Below are 17,306 nucleotides of genomic sequence, written 5' to 3'. Positions count from 1 at the left end.
AGGTACCTCCTTCATCTCTGTTATTTAGCTCTCTTTCGTATGTATTCCCCCAGTAGAATGTAAGCTCCTTGGGGATAGTAATTCTCTTTATTTTTGCTTGTATTTATATCCTCAACACTTAACAGGGTGCATAACACATAATAAATACTTAATAAAATGCTTATAGCATTTTATTGTTCAATCATTTAGAGCCCAATCTAAAAGCAATTTTTTCCATGAAGCTTCCTCTTTGGAGAGCTGAGATAAAACCCCCTCACTTCAGAACCTCTACAGCATTTTTTACTACTTATCAAGTATTATTTTGTATGCTAACTATATGTATTTGTACTTTTTCTCATTAGTTTACATAAGCTCTGTAACAACAGGATCTAAAGCTTATTGAAATTTTGTTATCTCCCCCAAGGTCTAACATAATATCCTGAACAAAAAAAAAAAAAAAAAAAAAAAAAAAAAAGCACTTAAATGCGTGCTGGTGAATGAATGATTCAAATCTACTTCAGATGGGATCTAAATATGCTACTCAAATCTCAAAACAAACCTAAATTTCCAGACTGACCTGGAAACAGCTCCCTGGAGTTCTTTAAGAATACTAGCTGAGATGTTAGCTCAGGCCACCTGATCTGATCAAAATGATTTAACCAATTTTTATCCCTAATCCTATTTGCTAACTAATACTATAAGACAGAATAGCATAGAGAAATGTACCTCATAGTTGAGATGACCTGGATTCAAGTTCCACCTTTGACACACAACAGTTATATAACCCTCAGCATGTCATCTAATTTCTCAATATCCCAAGCAACTTTTTAAAGTAAAGCAAAATAAACTTTTTAAAATAAAACTTTTTAAAATATGTCTTAAAATATTTTGAAAATGATTTCAAATATAATTAGTCTCCTTTGCATCCTAAGCATTTTATTTAATGCATGTAAAAAGAAAGGATTGCAGTCTTCAGCAAAAGAGCCTATGACCCCCCCCAAAGAGGTAAAGAACTGGCATTAAAACTCTATATGCAAAATGGTCACTGGTCTGCATAAGTAAGGAGAATTCCATCATAGAAGAGTCCCTTGCACTGATAACTTTCAACTGTGAAACAAAAAAACAAAATATCCACTAGTTAATTTGTCTTGACCTTAATTATGTCTAAGACACCAAGTGGTTTGTACTATCATTTTGAGATAGCTAAATAACAAGTAATAGTAAAACAGAGATTGTTCGGATAAAAATGCTAAAATCATTTATATCAATGGCAGTTTTTTCTAGTAATAATAATCATTTATTTGCAGACATTTGTTAAAGTTCCTTGGCAAAAAGTGAAAAATATATACAAAAACATGCAATTTGGAATCACATCTCTCTCCTTAACAATACAGAGTGAATCAGGAATTAATACTTTGGATGGTAATGAATAACAGAGATGCCAATCATTATCACAAACACAAACAAGTCTCTTGCTCTAATTTGTCCATAAATTCAAGCTGTCATGTATATAGGTGTTTCTTTTTCCCTGGTTTTACTTGCTCACTTAAAAACAGAAGTGTCACTGTATGAATGAATAAAAGCATATACTCAGCTCTTGGCTATTCTAAATTTTGGGCCAATTCTAAAGATTTATAATTTAATTCACGTGAGTACTCCTACCAACATACACTACAGTAACTGATTGCTTTGAGATACCCCTGCCAAGAAATTCATCGTGCAATGCTAGTCTTTGGGATGGGCTCTATGCTTAAATAGGTTAGACCTTATACAGGAACCTGACAAAGAACCCATAGACTTCCCACTTTGACAATTCATAATAGAGCATACCTTGGTTAGCATTTCAGAACTATGAAAATATTTAGATATCAAATAGTTACCTTTGGGTAAGACATTGATTGGGACAATTCTTATATTGTACATTGACTAAATCTACATTATTAACAAATTTCCTAAGACATTTATGCTAATAAATTTTGCACCACTGCCTTATCCCAACACTGTACCGTTCTATCCTTGAATAGTTAAAAATGAAAAATTTAACAATGTAAATTGAATTACAGAGATTTTTACACATAGGGAGAAATAATAATTACCGTCCTAAATTATTCTATTTTTTTCATGGCTTCCTATACTATATAGTTCAGATAGATAGCTTATAATTCACTTCTTACTGCTTTCCATTAAGAAGTAATTATAACAACTTATAAAAACTTAAGCAGATAATCCCAATCATAAGAAAAAGTTTCAAAAAGAGTTCAAATTCAAAATATTAAAGAGAAACATGGGAGTTTCAGTTTGTTAAAAATCTAATTTGAACTTCTAATTAATCTTATTTTATGACTGTTGAGGAAGATACTTTTAGAATGTTTAAATCAAATAATACTTCAGTGAATATATTAATGAAAATGAAGATTTAATATTTAATTGACTTTGTTTCAAAATAATACATATGAATTATCTAACAATGAACCTGACTCTCCAGACTGAGATATACATGAGTCTCACTGAGCCTGCAGAGAGCTGATCCTTGCATGTTCATACCAGGGGTGAATGCCTCTTGTTCTCAAATAGAAAAAAAGTTCTATGCCCAGATTTCTTTACCCACATGTGCTTAATTATGTTGACTCCTTAATATGCTCCCAGGAGAACATCAGCATCCCACATAAAACTACTCTATTCAGGTCACCACCTATGGGAAAATGATTCTTCCCAAGGCTAAATCTTTTTTTTTCCTCAGAATTTTGGGGGTGGGGAAGTATTGAGTGGAATACGTGAAGAGAGCACATTTGGAGGCAAAGATGGAGAACAATCTTTACTGCTCTCTGGAGCCTCTTTAAAATGCTGAAGCTGGAAGGCAAGTCAAATTAGTTCTATAGTTTTACATCAGATTTCCTGTATATAGTCATGCTGTAGGTGAGATGATTTGATACTGATTATACCTGTACCTACAAATTCTATTATAGTAAGGCTGATGAAAATTAAAATGTATGAGCTCTCTTGTTTAATTTCATAAATACATCACAACTGGACCTTTTTTGCAACTCATATTATAGTTATACTTCTACCTACCAGTATTTTACTCTGTAGAGGTTTAATCATCTTTCTATTGTGGTCTAATTATTTACAAAATAATATGACAACTACTTAAATTAATAACAATAATTGGTATTTATATAGTGTTTTACAGTTTGCAATGCATTTACCAAACATTTCATTCATATATACAGATGGGTTTGCATGTATATATGCATATGCATACATACACACCTATACCACACATACATACACATTTACAATACATACTCATGCAAATACACATATATACATGCATATGGATAGAACATCTGGTCTGGAGTGAGAAAGACCTAGCCTTAGACACTTACTAGCTATGTGATTCTGGGGAAGTCACTTAACCCTAATTCTATCAGTTTCCTCATCTCAAAATGAACTGGGGAAGGAAAGGCTCCAGGCCCAGGATTTTGTCTACTAGTACACATCACCTTTCCACTTAAAAGAAATGACTTCAATAGCCTCTTTTATTTCAAACAATTTAATAACCTAAACTTGACCTTCATTGTCACAATGACCATGGATGTCTTCTTTCTTTTGTCTACTCTCTCTCTGACTATGACCTCACCAATAACCTCGAAAGAGGTAGAATAGCAAGTAGGAGGAAATCAAAGTTACAAAAGATACAACCGGTAACTAAAGTGATTTGGAAATTGAAGGAAACTATCAGAAGCAATCTGAGAAGAAAAAACAAAAAAAAAAAAAACAAAACAAAAAAAAAACAACCAGAAGGTCTGCCGGATAACTATATCTGCTTCAATGTTTTTATTGAATTGTTTCCCACAAGAGATTAGGAAAACAACAATTCTTAAGATAAAACTTAAAAACATGAAATTCTGCCAAACTCTAGAACATAGATATTAAGGCAATCAGTACTAAAAGTTTTTCTTTCAACAACTGGGATGAAAATTACACTAAAAACTGTATGGAAAACTAAGTTGAACTACATGTATGGGAATGGCGAAGATGTGTTTCTAATACTTACCATTTTTTAAGTCAAAGACAGATAATATTTTTCACATCAAAGAAAAGCACAGAATTTAACATTCATAATGTTTCAAGTTCAATCTATGCTGAATTTTTATTATTCCTAAAACAGGTATTGTTTCATCTTGATCATTCAAAAAAATTATATTTACTTCTTTATATGCACCTGTGTATCACATAGAGATCATAATATTTACATACTTATTTATATACAAAAAATGTATCTCAAACAGACAGGCCTACTTAGTGGATAAAGGGCATGTTTTAGAGTCAGCATCACCTAGCATCATTAAAACTCAGATGTATACAAACTCTATAACCCTGGGGAAACCACAACCTCAAAGACAAAGCCCCCAGATATTTCTCAAAAACAAAATTGCAGATAAATTGCTAATTAATATCAATTTAGGGAGTTTCTACCCTCAAGATGACATTATACATAATTGTTTACATGTTGCTCCCTCTAAATTGTGAGTTCCTTGAAATCAAGGACTATCTTTTACCTTTCTTTGTGTTCCCAGAGTTTAGCTCAGGACATGGAACATAGTAAGTACTTTAAAAAGGTTTACTGACTAACTGACTGACAGACTAATTGACTGACACTAGTAAAATCATAAAAAAAATTAAATTCTACAGTCCCCTACCACCAATATTTGTCAGTTTTATATGTGGCATGCCAAAAAGTCAGTGCAGTTTCAAGCTAGTAACACAAATGCAAATATAGAAAACACATCCATAATTTTAATAAATATAACAATAGCCAGACATTGATAAGAAGCAGATTGAGGTACTAAAAAGAATACTAAATTTAGAGTCAAATACCCTGGTTTTGACCCTTGGCTCTATTTATTACCTATATGACTTTCAAGAAGTCATTTAACTTCTATCATTATCATTTCCTCATACATAAGACTAGACTACTTATAAATCTCCTGATCCTATAAATGCTACTTCCTTAATGCTCTCACTTAAAAGTATATCTTTATTATCATATATCCTGATTCTACTTCTTTACATACATGAGATCATATGAATAATGCTACAAGATTTTATCCAGTGACTATATTTTTATCATAGAAAGAATTCTATTGCTTTTAAATTATTAACAATATAAAACTGAAGACCTAAATAAAAGCCCCACCAAGAAAATCTGTATTCATACATATATATATATGTATTCATATGCATCAGAATCTTTCATATATATATATATATGAAATATGAAAGATTTGGAGGCATGGAAAAATATAGCTTCCTTGTTTACATACAGTATTAGCAATAAACCATATATAAGCATTGAATATAATTTAATTATAATTAATATAATATAGTTATATTATATTATATTAACATTAATATAATATAATATAATTATAATTTTAATATAATTTCACATACTCCAAAAGCTAAGCCTATGTTTGTAAAGTAATATTAGATTAAGGATTAGTGTCCCAGAAGAACATTCCTAGGTCAAAAGGATTTTTTAAAAATTCCTTAAGTGTGTTTAGGTTCACCACAACAAAATATAGGCTAAAAATTGATGGAATGGAGAAATCAGAGGGACTGGCCTCATCCTCTCCCAAACAAAATGACTTTATGAACAAAATATCCTTCAAGAACTGCAATAAGGTTACTTTCTTCCATACATGGAAGAAAGAAATTATTAAGCAAAATGCCTGGCAGAAGGCGAGTCATCCATTTAACAAAGTAATTCACAAACCTAAACTCAGCAAAATAGGGTAAAAGGATTAGCCCAGCAAGATTTTAAATGTGACATGCTTTTATTAGCTAGATAGGAAAGTGTAAGTATGGATTTTATCCATTTTCAGTTTTCCCTTTTTTCTTTAGGTTTTATATAAAGCCACAGGATGCTTTAATAAAATCATTCTACTGAACACCTTTATGTCTGAAGCAACCATTATGCTACAAGTTTCTCTAGGAAAATCTCTAAGAAAAACAGAGAGCATGCTGAGCCAGTATCTAGTGTCTTTTTAAAAAGAACTAACTGCCTTCATTACCTATTTTTATGTTGTTCTAATGGAAAATATAACAAATTTACCAGAATTGCTCTAATCAGAGAATCTTCCAGAGAAATCCATTTAGACATCTGATGTCCACAATTATAATTTTTATATATAAATTCAAGATACTGGAAGGGAACATCAATTGATGCAATTCAACTGCAACTGTAGTTGGAAAAACACTTACCAATTGAATGTTGTACTCTCGTTTTCCAAATGAGGAAGTGATGGAATATTTCAATGAGTCTTATAAAAGAATTCAGTGTTTAGAAAGAACAACAAAGGTCACTTCAAATTAGTAATCTTCCATTAGGAGAGGTAAATTTGAATCTATAATTTCTTCCACATGGGGAAAAACTCTCCCCCCAATATCGCAATTTATTGTCTTGGGAAGTTTTCAGAGGCACTGAGTGATTAAGTGATTTGGTCACAAAGTTTGTATCAATATAAAATCAAAACAAGAGTAGAATCCAGATCTTCCAGACTGCAAAAACCCAACTCTGTCCACTTCACTAAGAGACTTTAATTTTGAACAGTGTGGGCCCTCTCCAAAAACTTAGACTTCTTCATTAACCCTTAACAGAGAGATAAGAGTTATTTCTGAAGTTCTTCAAGTATTTTTTTCTTAAAATTGAAGCATAATTTCGGCAAAAGCAAGATCAGCAATGAACATAGGTTCCTATTGGATATTTACGCTATTGTGCAACTAAATACAAAATTGATTTGAACAAAATGAGAATGGACTGCCCACTTCACCCAAATCAAACTTTCTTCTTCTCTTCTTTCCTCTGCCAAACCTCTTGAGAATCAATGGGCTAGAAAAAGTTAGGTTCAACAGAGTAAGTTACCATAAATGTTGTTGTTCAATCATATCAGATTTCAAACTCCATCTAGGATTTTCTTGGCAGAGATACTGGCCATTCCTTCTCTAATGCATTTTACAAATGAGGAAACTGAGGCAAATATGGTTAGGTGACTTGCCCATAGTCACATAGCTAATAAGTGTCCAAAGTCAGATCTGAATTCAGGAATATGAGTGAAACAAAACTGAAACTGAAAAACAACAACAAAATATCTTAATTCCATACAGGATTACTTAAAGAACCACTCCCAATAAGGTAGGGATTGACAGTAGTAGTCTGAGCACAATCTACAACTTCCAGTTTAAATGATTTATACAGTCTAGTACTCACCATTCCTAAGAACTAACTTAATTTTCCCCCTATGCTGCTTTTATAAAGATGAAAAAAACCAACTAGTTTCTTTTAATTATCTTAACATGTACAATTTTTCACACTAAGGGATGTCAATTATGCTTAGAATGTGAAGGGAAGTCAAAGAGTATCGGTAGTATAATGACTCTTTTGGAGATAAAAAGGATGAATCAAGGTGTCCTTTTCTGATCTCCCATCCTTTCCTTTTCACCTTTCTTTAAGAAAGTTTAAAAAGATGCCCTAGATTTGTGGCCAATCATTCAACTTGTAAATGAAGATTTGGGGAGGAAAAGAAAGAAAGAAGAGGAGAAGGAGAGAGGAGTGGGCAAAAGGAAAAGGAAATGGCACAAAAATTATCACAAATATAGAATTTAATATTTTACTTAAGGAATTCTAACTTTGAAAGTAAGTGAAAAAGTATGTAACCTTTATTCACTCTGTAAGAAAACTCTTATTCTTCTTAGGCTATGTAGTATAAAATATTATAATATTGCTGTGTGTAACTCTGAGCTTGTCACTTAATCCCTGTTTATTTCAGTTTTCTCATCTGTCAAATGGGATAATAATAGCATCTACTTCCCAGGGCTGCTGTGAGGATTAAATGAGATAAGAATTGTAAAGCACCTCTCACACAGTGTCTGGCATGCATAAATATTAGTTGTTATTGGTATTATTTTAATTTGTTCAATCCTATTTTAGTACCTCCCCCCTTCTTCTTTGAAAAAAAAAATCCCTCTTTATGAGTAGACTAAGGACCAGAGAGGTAAAAAGTAAAACATACTCTATCCCAGCATGCAAGAAAAGTTGATTTCAGTTCCTTTGAGCCATGGTCATTAAGCCAGGTTAACATTTCATTGATATGAATATGAGGTTACAAAAAAAAAAAGAACAGACTAATTATTCTGACACTCTTGACTGCTTCTTTCACTGACTACATAGCTATTTTCAGCTGTTCATTTTACCTAACTATGCACTGAAACTATATTACCTCATTACTTTGGAAGGTAACTTAGCAATACAAAGAAGTGAACTAAGAAAACATGGATTAAAATCCTGTTTTGACTGCCCTTGGTCAAGTCACAACGTCATAGAATTATAGAATTGAAATGGACCTTGAAAGTCACTTAGCCATACAATCACAGGATCTCAAAGGCTATCTACTCCAATTGGTACTTGAAATGGAATCTCCTCTGCTACATCCTTAAAGAGTGGTCATTACAGTGGAGGTAACCCAAAACCCTTGGGAGGCAGTCCAATCAACTTTTGGACAGCTCTAACTGTAAGACAAGTTATCCTGACATGAAGCTTAAATCTGCCATTCTAAAACTATTATCCATTGCTTTGACCTTAAGATGACTAATTTTTTCCACATGATGATCTTTCACAGTTAATCTCCAAATCATCTCTTCTCCCAGTTAAACATCCTCATTCCTTCCTGTAATATTCCTATAGCCTCAACAATTCTTCCCTATGTTCTTCCTCCAAACACATTTTAACTTGTTTATGTCTTTTCTTAAAACATCTTACGGCCAGAACTGAGCCCAGGGTCAATTCAGCTCATTTCAATGTCTAAGAGACCAAACAACCAAGAATAACTCTTATCTGTTTATTGTTTGCTTGTTTTTGGGGGTGGATCTGATCTGTCATTTTATAAATATAGGGAATTCCAAGTCTAGAAACTTGGTGTTTGGCAAAGGGGTGGAATAATGAACAGTTGGACTTGGAACCTTAGACACATGCTAGTTATATGCCTCTGTTTCTCTATATCTAAACTAGAGATAATAAACCATGGGTGCCATGAGGATAAAAAGGGTAATATCTGTAAATCTCTTTGCAATGCATAAAAAGTATAATTAATTTTTTCATAAACAATGAATAATAGCATTGATATGATGTTCTAAACTTTGAAAGGTACTTTCTATGTTATCTCTCATAGCCTTGTGAGGTTATGAGACTCATAATATTGGACTATTACTAGTCCATTTTACAAAAAAGGAATAAAGGCTGAGAACTTAAGTGATGTGTTTAGAGACAGATAGCTATTTAGTATCTGAAGTGAGCTTAGTTCTTCTAACCTCCAAACCTAATTCTATCATCTACGCCACCTAGCTGCCAATGCAACAATGAAGACATCAACTAATATAGATAACATTAATGCAAACCATTTGCCAAGAAATCTTAAAGTATTTTTAAAAAATAAACATTTTATAAGGGCAGGTTTGGTTGACAGGTATAGTGTCTGTGTCTGTCTTATAGGCTGTTTATCAGGAGTTTGACTCCTAGATGATAAGCATATGTTAAGGTTCACCACTACCTTACCATATCTCAGATTTTCCTTTTGGAAAACAAGATTATTGACATTTGCCAGCTGAAAATATCCTTATAGCTCTGATCTGTAGGTTGCCATTTACAGAAATTGAAGGGTACCATAAATGCTACACCTAATATCTAGGAAGCAAGCTCTTGATACATGGCAGACATGGCATTTTAATCAACAAATCTCTCTACAAGTGATTTTGCAATCCATCATAAACGAATAAATTGTGCTTGCAGGCTATTTTGAAATCCTAATGTAACCTAAAATCACAGTTACAAATGCCTTAGAAAACCTTAGGAAATGAACAGACTAATGAGATAATCACACATTGAATTGAAAGTGAAAACCTCAAGTTGCTATTTTGCCCATTCAACTTAATAAATCAAGCATTTCAGCTATGTTTTTATGGAACCTCTCATAAAGAAGAATTAACAACCATTACCAAGTATAAGTAGCTTCCTACAGTCAACCACCTTCCAAAAGCAATTTTAAAAACTCTTTTTTTTTTCTTATATACCACTGCTGATATTAACAAGTTTCCTAATGCATGTTGGTTATCTACATTATGAAATAAAAAATAACTTTCCAAGTATGCTTACTGAACCAGTATAAAATTAACCCAAACTTTTTACCATTCAAATAAGTGATAAAATGCTAACTATTCATTAAATTTGTCATAAAAATAACTTGAAACTTTGGCTATCATTTTCCTCTAGCTTTTATCCTTTGTTTCTTAAAGACTGACTATAATTCACAAGTAAAAAATATGGAGAAAGAAGAAAATGATGTTAGAATATAAAAAGGAAAAGTACAGGGACCTAAAGACCATTTAAATAAATAATGAAATCAAGAGGAGACTCTTGCATAGAAAACCCAAAAGAGCCATGAAATTTAATTAACAATCTAGGATAGGTCTGTCTCCTTTCTTCAGAAGAAAAGGAGGTGATCAACCAACTCAAATACCAACTTCTACATCTTATTTTGTTTTAAAGTATCATTTGCTACTAATAAAAATTGAAAATGAGTATAACTTTCCAGAAAATCTAGTATCTAATTATTTAACTACTTGTCAAAGATTATATCCTTCTGATTCTAACTTCTTACAAAAAAGAAAAGAAAAAGAAAAAGAAAAAAGAAAACTTTAATACTATCATCACAAAAGGCCAAACACATCAAGAAATCCTATAGATTTTCCAAATCTGTAGCTAACTGTCCAGAGCAATGCAATAAAAAGCAAAAACCAACCTCAAGTAACCTCAAATATCAAGGAATGAGGAAAAATTTAACTGAGTTGACTTAATTCACTGAATTTGAATTACTAGCACATACTATTTCCAGAAGGCAATAGGGTATAGAATAATTGTGTTTTTTCAACAGAAAAACTAAGCTAACAGCAAAACAATCCCTGTGGGAAGTACAAAGCTGGGGGGGGGGAATCTTTTTGATAAAGGTCTTATTTCTAAAATACATAAAGGACTGTGCCACATTTATAAGAATATAAGTCATTCCCTATTTGATAAATGGTCAAAGGATATGAACAGACAATTTTCAGATGACAAAATTAAAGTTATCTGTAGTTATAGGAAAAGTGCTCTAATTCATGACTGATAAGAGAACTGCAAATTAAAACAACTTTGAGGTACCATGTCACACTTCTCAGAATGGCTAAAATGACAGGAAAGGATAATGATAAATTTTGAAGGGGATGTGGGAAAACTGAGACATTAATGTATTATTAGTGAAGTTGTGAAATGATCCAACCATTTTGGAGAGCAATTTGGAATTATATCCAAAAGGCTATAAAATTGTGCATACCTTTTGACCGAGCAGTGCCACAACAGGGTCTGTATCAAGGAAATCATAAAGAAGGGAAAGGGATCCACATGTGCAAAAATGTTTGTAGCAGCTCTTTTTGTAGTATCATAAAACTGGAAAATGATAGAACTCTAGCAATTGGGGAATGGCTGAATAAGTCATGGTATATGAAAGTAAGATTTTAGAAAGGTCTGGAAAGATTTACACGAACTAATGCTGAGAGAAACAAGCAGAACCAGGAATACATTGTATACAATAACACCAAAAATGTATGATAATCAACTAAGAAAGACTTGGTTCTTCTCAGTGGTTCAGTGATCTGAGGCAATCCCAATAGACAATAGAAAATGCCATCTGCATCCAGAAAAAAACAAAACAAAGCAAAACAAAAAACTATTGAATGTAAATCAATGCATGCTATGTTCACTTCTTTTTTTCTGCTTTTTTTCTCTTCCATGGTTTTTTCCCTTTTGTTCTGATTTCTTTCTTCCAACATATAAAGCAATGTGTATTAAAAATAATTTTTGAAAAGCAAGGAAAAAACCCAATCTTTGTGATATTATTTCAAAAAAGTATCCCCTACATCCTAAATCCCCTACTGCCTAGGTGCAACAAAACTCAATCAAATAATTTCTCAAATATAAAAGAATATCTCAATCTAGGTTTTAAAAACTACATGACCAAGACATTGGCTATTTTTTTAAACGGATACTTTGGTGCAAGTATTTAACCTTGCCCAGAAAACCAACAATACGTTCATTTAAATGATTATAAAAATAGGATTTCTAAATCAATTCCAAATGTTCAACTTCTCTTTGATTTTTACTTCTATAGTTAACTGTACTTAATTTTATCTAGATTTTGTTTGAGAATAGAATACATATCCTTAATAGTACTTATCAGGTCAACATCCTCTGCCTCTATAAAATAACGTTACGGTACATGGAGTGCTGGAATTGGAGTCAAGAAGACCGGGTTAAGCCTACCACAGTATAATAAAAATAATAGGGAGCATTTAAATAGCACTTACTAGTACAGTTCCAGGCACTATCATAATGCTTTACAAATATTATCTCATTTGTTCCTCACAACAACCCTGAGAGGTAGACATTGTTATTATCCCTATTTTACACTTAAGGAAACAGAGGAAAACAATAACTTGTCCAGAATCACACAACTAATGTCTGAGGCCAAACTGGAACGCAGGTCTCAGGCCCAGTATTCAAACTCAAAAGTCTGAGCTTCATTCTCCTTATCTGTAAAATGGAGACAATGGTTATTCTACTACCTACCTCACAAGATCATTGAAATTACATTTGTAACAAATTGCCCAAACTTTAAAACCACAAATTAATATCAGTTATTATTACCATTATTGTGTACCTCTGTTAATTTTGAGAAATTCGAACAACCACAGTCACCTTAAACTTACTTGAAGTTTTGCTGGATAATGCATAGTACTAATACAACACATACAAAATACCAGTAAGTTAGTGGATCAACAAGCATATATTATATGCTTACTATATGTCAGGACTGAGAATATAAATACAAGCAAAATCAATGACATGCCTATTCTCACTGCCAACCCCAAGTCCCCTTTTTGATTTGGTCCGGGAAGGCAGTCCTATGCCTAGGAGATAAACAGCTCAATCCAAACAGCCAAGTGATTCTGTACGACTTATAAATGTCAGAGGGTTTAGGGGTTCTTTTACTGGAGAAGAAGCAAGACCTTTTAAATGCAACAATCTCATGGTAAATATTTTGGGCTAAGCACAGTTGGTTGGCAGAATTTCTTTGAGTCTGGAGTTGCACTCATGGATTTTTCACCAAGTCTATTTGACTACATGTCACTCCTGATTTAGGGCAAAAGGAGACTAGTTCAACCAACTTGCCTTAATTACATTTAGGAAAATGTAAAAAGCATTAGGATTGTAGATTTCGATCTGAAAAGGGTATCTTCTCCAATCAATCCTCTCATATTACAAATGAAAAATCTGATAATTAGAGAGATTAAATGACTTAGCCAAGGTAACACAGATATTAAGTAGCAAAACTGGGATTTGAACTAAGGGTCTTGGACTCCAACTCCAAAAATTTCAACGAATCGCAAAGCAATTCGGAAAAGAAATGTAAAGAGTATGGCGTCATGGGAGACTACGGAATAAAAGGAAAAAGGGAATGTGAAATAAACCAAACTCAAAGATAGTGAACATTAAGAGAAAGTCAGTCTTCTCAAAAGTAACATCATTTGAAAAAATCAAAGGTGAGTAACATAATAAGAAAAAAAAATTCCATCGAGTTCTCTTTAATTGGAAGAGGGAATTGTAGATGACATCTTGGTCCGAACCCCACCCCCCAAAAAAAGACATTTTCAGAGAAATCATTGGTCCCGGTCATACTTTTCCTGGGGATGAGGAGGTAAAGAGAAAGACTATGAAAGCCTGAAGTCTGGGAGCATAAGATGTGAGGCGAATACTAGCTCTATGGAAGCCCAGCTGACAAGATAAGACCCGGTGTAGTAGCCCGAGACTCAAGTTACCAGGAAACATTATATGTACATTTTGTGTTTCTCTCTACCCATCTTCCCAGAAAAACAAACAAAAAAGGGGGGAAATTCTTGCAAAATTGTGGCTATGAAGCTTGAAGTGTTCTATTCGGAGATAAGAGCGGGGAAAAGCAGAATAAACCCAAGCTCCTGCAGGCAGAGGGCACGTTAAATATTCCCAGAGGGCAGGAGTTGGCACCTTACTCCGAACACCAGTTGAAAGACGCGAAAGTGGAAAGCCGATTACAGTCTTCAATCCACCATCCACAGAAAAAAAAAAAAAAAAGGCACAGGAGTTTGTTGGTTTGTTTGTTTGTTTAATCAAAAGAAAGAGTGAAATAGGCAAGCCCGGCGAAAGCGACAAGATCTCTTTGTTGGAGACGCTTAGGTCCAGAGGCTCTCTTACCTTGCTGGGTTGCTTCTCCTCTCTCCGAACCAGCAGCGAGCGGTGCACAAAAGCTTTGCTTGGAGCTCGGCAGCTCTTCCCCTTGGTGCAGAAAATGGACTTGGGAGAGAGGTGGACTAGGAAAAGCCCTGCCACTCCCCGAGCTGAGCAGCGCCTCCCGGGTCTCCCCGGCCGGGGAAGCCTGTTGCCTCCCGCACGGATGCTTGAGAGAGGACCTTCCCAGCGAGCCGAACTCTCCCCAGCCAGACCCGCTGCGCGCTCTCCCCGCTCCCACTGTAATCCCAAAGCTCTCACTAGCTAGTAGACTAGCCCTCGGAGCTGAGCATGCCCAGTGCGCCCGCGAACGCCACCCTAAGGGCTTGCAGCGAGCTCGCACACTCCACTTGTCCGTGTTTTGCCTACAGCTCAGAGAAGGCGGCTGGAGCTTGGGTAATGGTGAACCATCTGGCTGACAGCGGCATTGAACATGAAAAAAAGCTGGGAGGGAGGGAAGGGGAGGAGCGCAAAAGTTATTAGAAATCGATCCGAGTTTGAAACCCCTGCTTTCTAGCGGCTCTGTTCACCTTTTCGGGATCGCTAATGCCGCTAGGCAGAGAAACAAGCAGATGCCCGCTGGGCAGATACGGGCGAGGAGAAGCTGGAGTGGGAGGAGGGGTCCTGGGGCCCCAGTGCTAAAGGATCTGTTGGCTAAACAGAAACGTTCCGGAGAGGAGGGGAGGAAGAGAGAAAAGTGACGTCCACCCCGTCACCCTCACAACGGCTGGAAAAAAGTATCTTTCATGAAGTAAAACTCATTCTCCGGCAATGATAAAGCCAGGCAAATGTCACTGATAGATTGCTCCTCCATCTCTCTTGACTCTCCTTCCTTTTTTTCCCTTCTTTTTTCTTCTTGCCGCTTTCCCTTTCTCTCCTCCTTTCCTTTTGTATTTCTCCTCTGTGAGTTTCTACTTCCTTGTGTTATTTCTACTTAAAATAGTCGCTAAAAAACCCCAAAACAAACCACTGGATTTGGAGGTGAGGGGGAGAAGCCGAATTCAAATCCAACCTCGGGAGCTTAATGTTTGACTGGCAAGCACTAAATCTTTCTAATCCTCAGAGTCCTCGTCTTTAGGATGGAGTTGGAGGAGATGGCCTCAGGTCCCTCAGAGCTCTACACCTATGAACTCTGCAAAGGCTGGTTGGATAACGAATGAGAAAGGAGGCAGCAAGGCAGCCGGGCTAGCCAGCACTGGAGTCTGAGGATCTAGGTTCCAAAGGCTACCTCTGATGAGGACTATGTGTAGGACCTCAGGCAATTCTCTTGGTGTTCTGGACCTTGGTTTCCTCACTGATAATGAAGGGATTGGAGTAAATGTCTTCTGAGGTGCCTTCCAGGTCTAGATCTATAATTTTATGAATTTATGATCCCCTCAGAATAAGTAAAATCTATTCATAATATCCCTAAATCCTCAATACTCTGAAGTGGAAACTAGCTCAAAGGAGCAGTCCATAATCCACTTTGAGTTTCTCACAACTTTTAACCAGAGCCTGTTCAGCTTAGAAGAAAAAAAATGAATCCTCAGGATATTTACCCTTTTTAAAAATTATCTTTAAAAAAAATCGATTCTAGAAATCATCTTCCATCTTTTGACCCTGTCACCCCCCTACTGCAAGCCCCCATCATCCCTTAATTGAACTATTGCAATAGACGGCTGGCTGATCTCCCTGCCACATGTCTCTCCCCACTCAGCTTATCTTCTACTCACATCCCAATAAAGTCTTCCCAAAGTACAAACCACATCACCCCCATGTACTCAATAAACTCTAGTGGCTCCCTAACACCTCTAGAATCAAATAGAAAATTCTCTTTTGGGTGTCCAAGTCCTTCTTTGACTGAACCTGCTCTCTTCTCACCTTTCCATCCTTCTAATAGTCCTTGTGAGACTGACCTCCTTGCTGTTCCTCAAACCAGACACTCCATCTCTTAACTCTGGATATTTTAACTCTTTCCTAGAATACCCTCCCTTCTCCTCATTTCAGCCTCCTGGCTTCTTTGGTTCCCTTCAAGTCCCAGATAAAATCCCACCTTCTACAATATCTTTTAATTTGAATGTCTTCCTTTGGTTGATTATCTCCAGATTATCCCATACATAGTTTGCTTTTTGCTTTTGACCTAGTTTATATGTTGTCTCACCCACTAGACTGAACTCCAGAGAAGGAAATATATTTTTGTTTTCTTTGTGCTCCTAGCACTTAACATAGTGGTTGGAAAATAGTAGGTGCTTTTTAAATATTTATTGACTAACTAAAAACAAAAAATGTCCTTTCCAATTCCAAAAAAAAAAGTGCAATTCTGAGATTGTGATTTTTCCATTACTTTCTTTCACAAACCTTTTATTCCAGTGACCAGTACACCACCCACCACCATCACTACTACTTCCATCACGAAGTCATTAAAAAGTATTTTTCTTGTCTCAAACACATTTTAGATTATGTTTTCTGAGCCAGTACTTTAGTACATTTATGTCTGTCTATATTGGCTTTTTCTCTAGAACTATTTATAACCTTTGAAAATCAGTGGAAAGCCAGAATGTTGAAAATAAACTTCCTCTAGAAAACTTACTAACCATTTATTTGTTTGATTCTGTTTGAGAAGTTCAGGAAAATGAAAGTGAAAACAGAAGAAAAACCCCAGGTTTTTATGCTTTGGGAAGTCAAATCAATTATTATTCATTAAGTGCCTATTATGTACCAGTCACAATGATAAACACTGGCAGGAAATGATTATGCTTGAATATTGTTCATTTAGGACAGGTGTGACCTGGAGAGCTATAGGAAAAACAAAAACGAGATATTTGGAGTTAGGATGAGGGAGAGTTAAGAAGAAATTAGGAAGGACTCTCAAGAAGAGCTCTTGGAACTAATTTCATCCAGTCTTCCAATTATTTTTGGGAGGGTTGTTTGTTTT

At 35.0% G+C, this 17,306-nt stretch overlaps 1 protein-coding gene across 2 annotated transcripts in view; it reads right to left on the bottom strand.

The window, feature by feature from the left end:
- EPS8 (EGFR pathway substrate 8, signaling adaptor) overlaps positions 1-14,663 on the bottom strand; it is a 232,425-nt gene extending 217,762 nt beyond the window's left edge. The window contains exon 1 of one of the 2 annotated variants that reach the window (XM_074268960.1): positions 14,360-14,663. The gene's annotated coding sequence lies outside the window, so the exon portion shown is untranslated. The remainder of the gene's footprint in view (positions 1-14,359) is intronic. The other variant, XM_074268958.1, reaches the window with a different exon arrangement.
- Between the last annotated feature and the right edge of the window lie 2,643 nt (positions 14,664-17,306).

This window comes from Sminthopsis crassicaudata, chromosome 5 (genome assembly GCF_048593235.1).
Source record: "Sminthopsis crassicaudata isolate SCR6 chromosome 5, ASM4859323v1, whole genome shotgun sequence".
Taxonomy (NCBI): domain Eukaryota; kingdom Metazoa; phylum Chordata; class Mammalia; order Dasyuromorphia; family Dasyuridae; genus Sminthopsis; species Sminthopsis crassicaudata.
The sequence above is the reverse complement of the archived record's forward strand: the minus strand, read 5'-3'. Positions and strand labels throughout refer to the sequence as shown.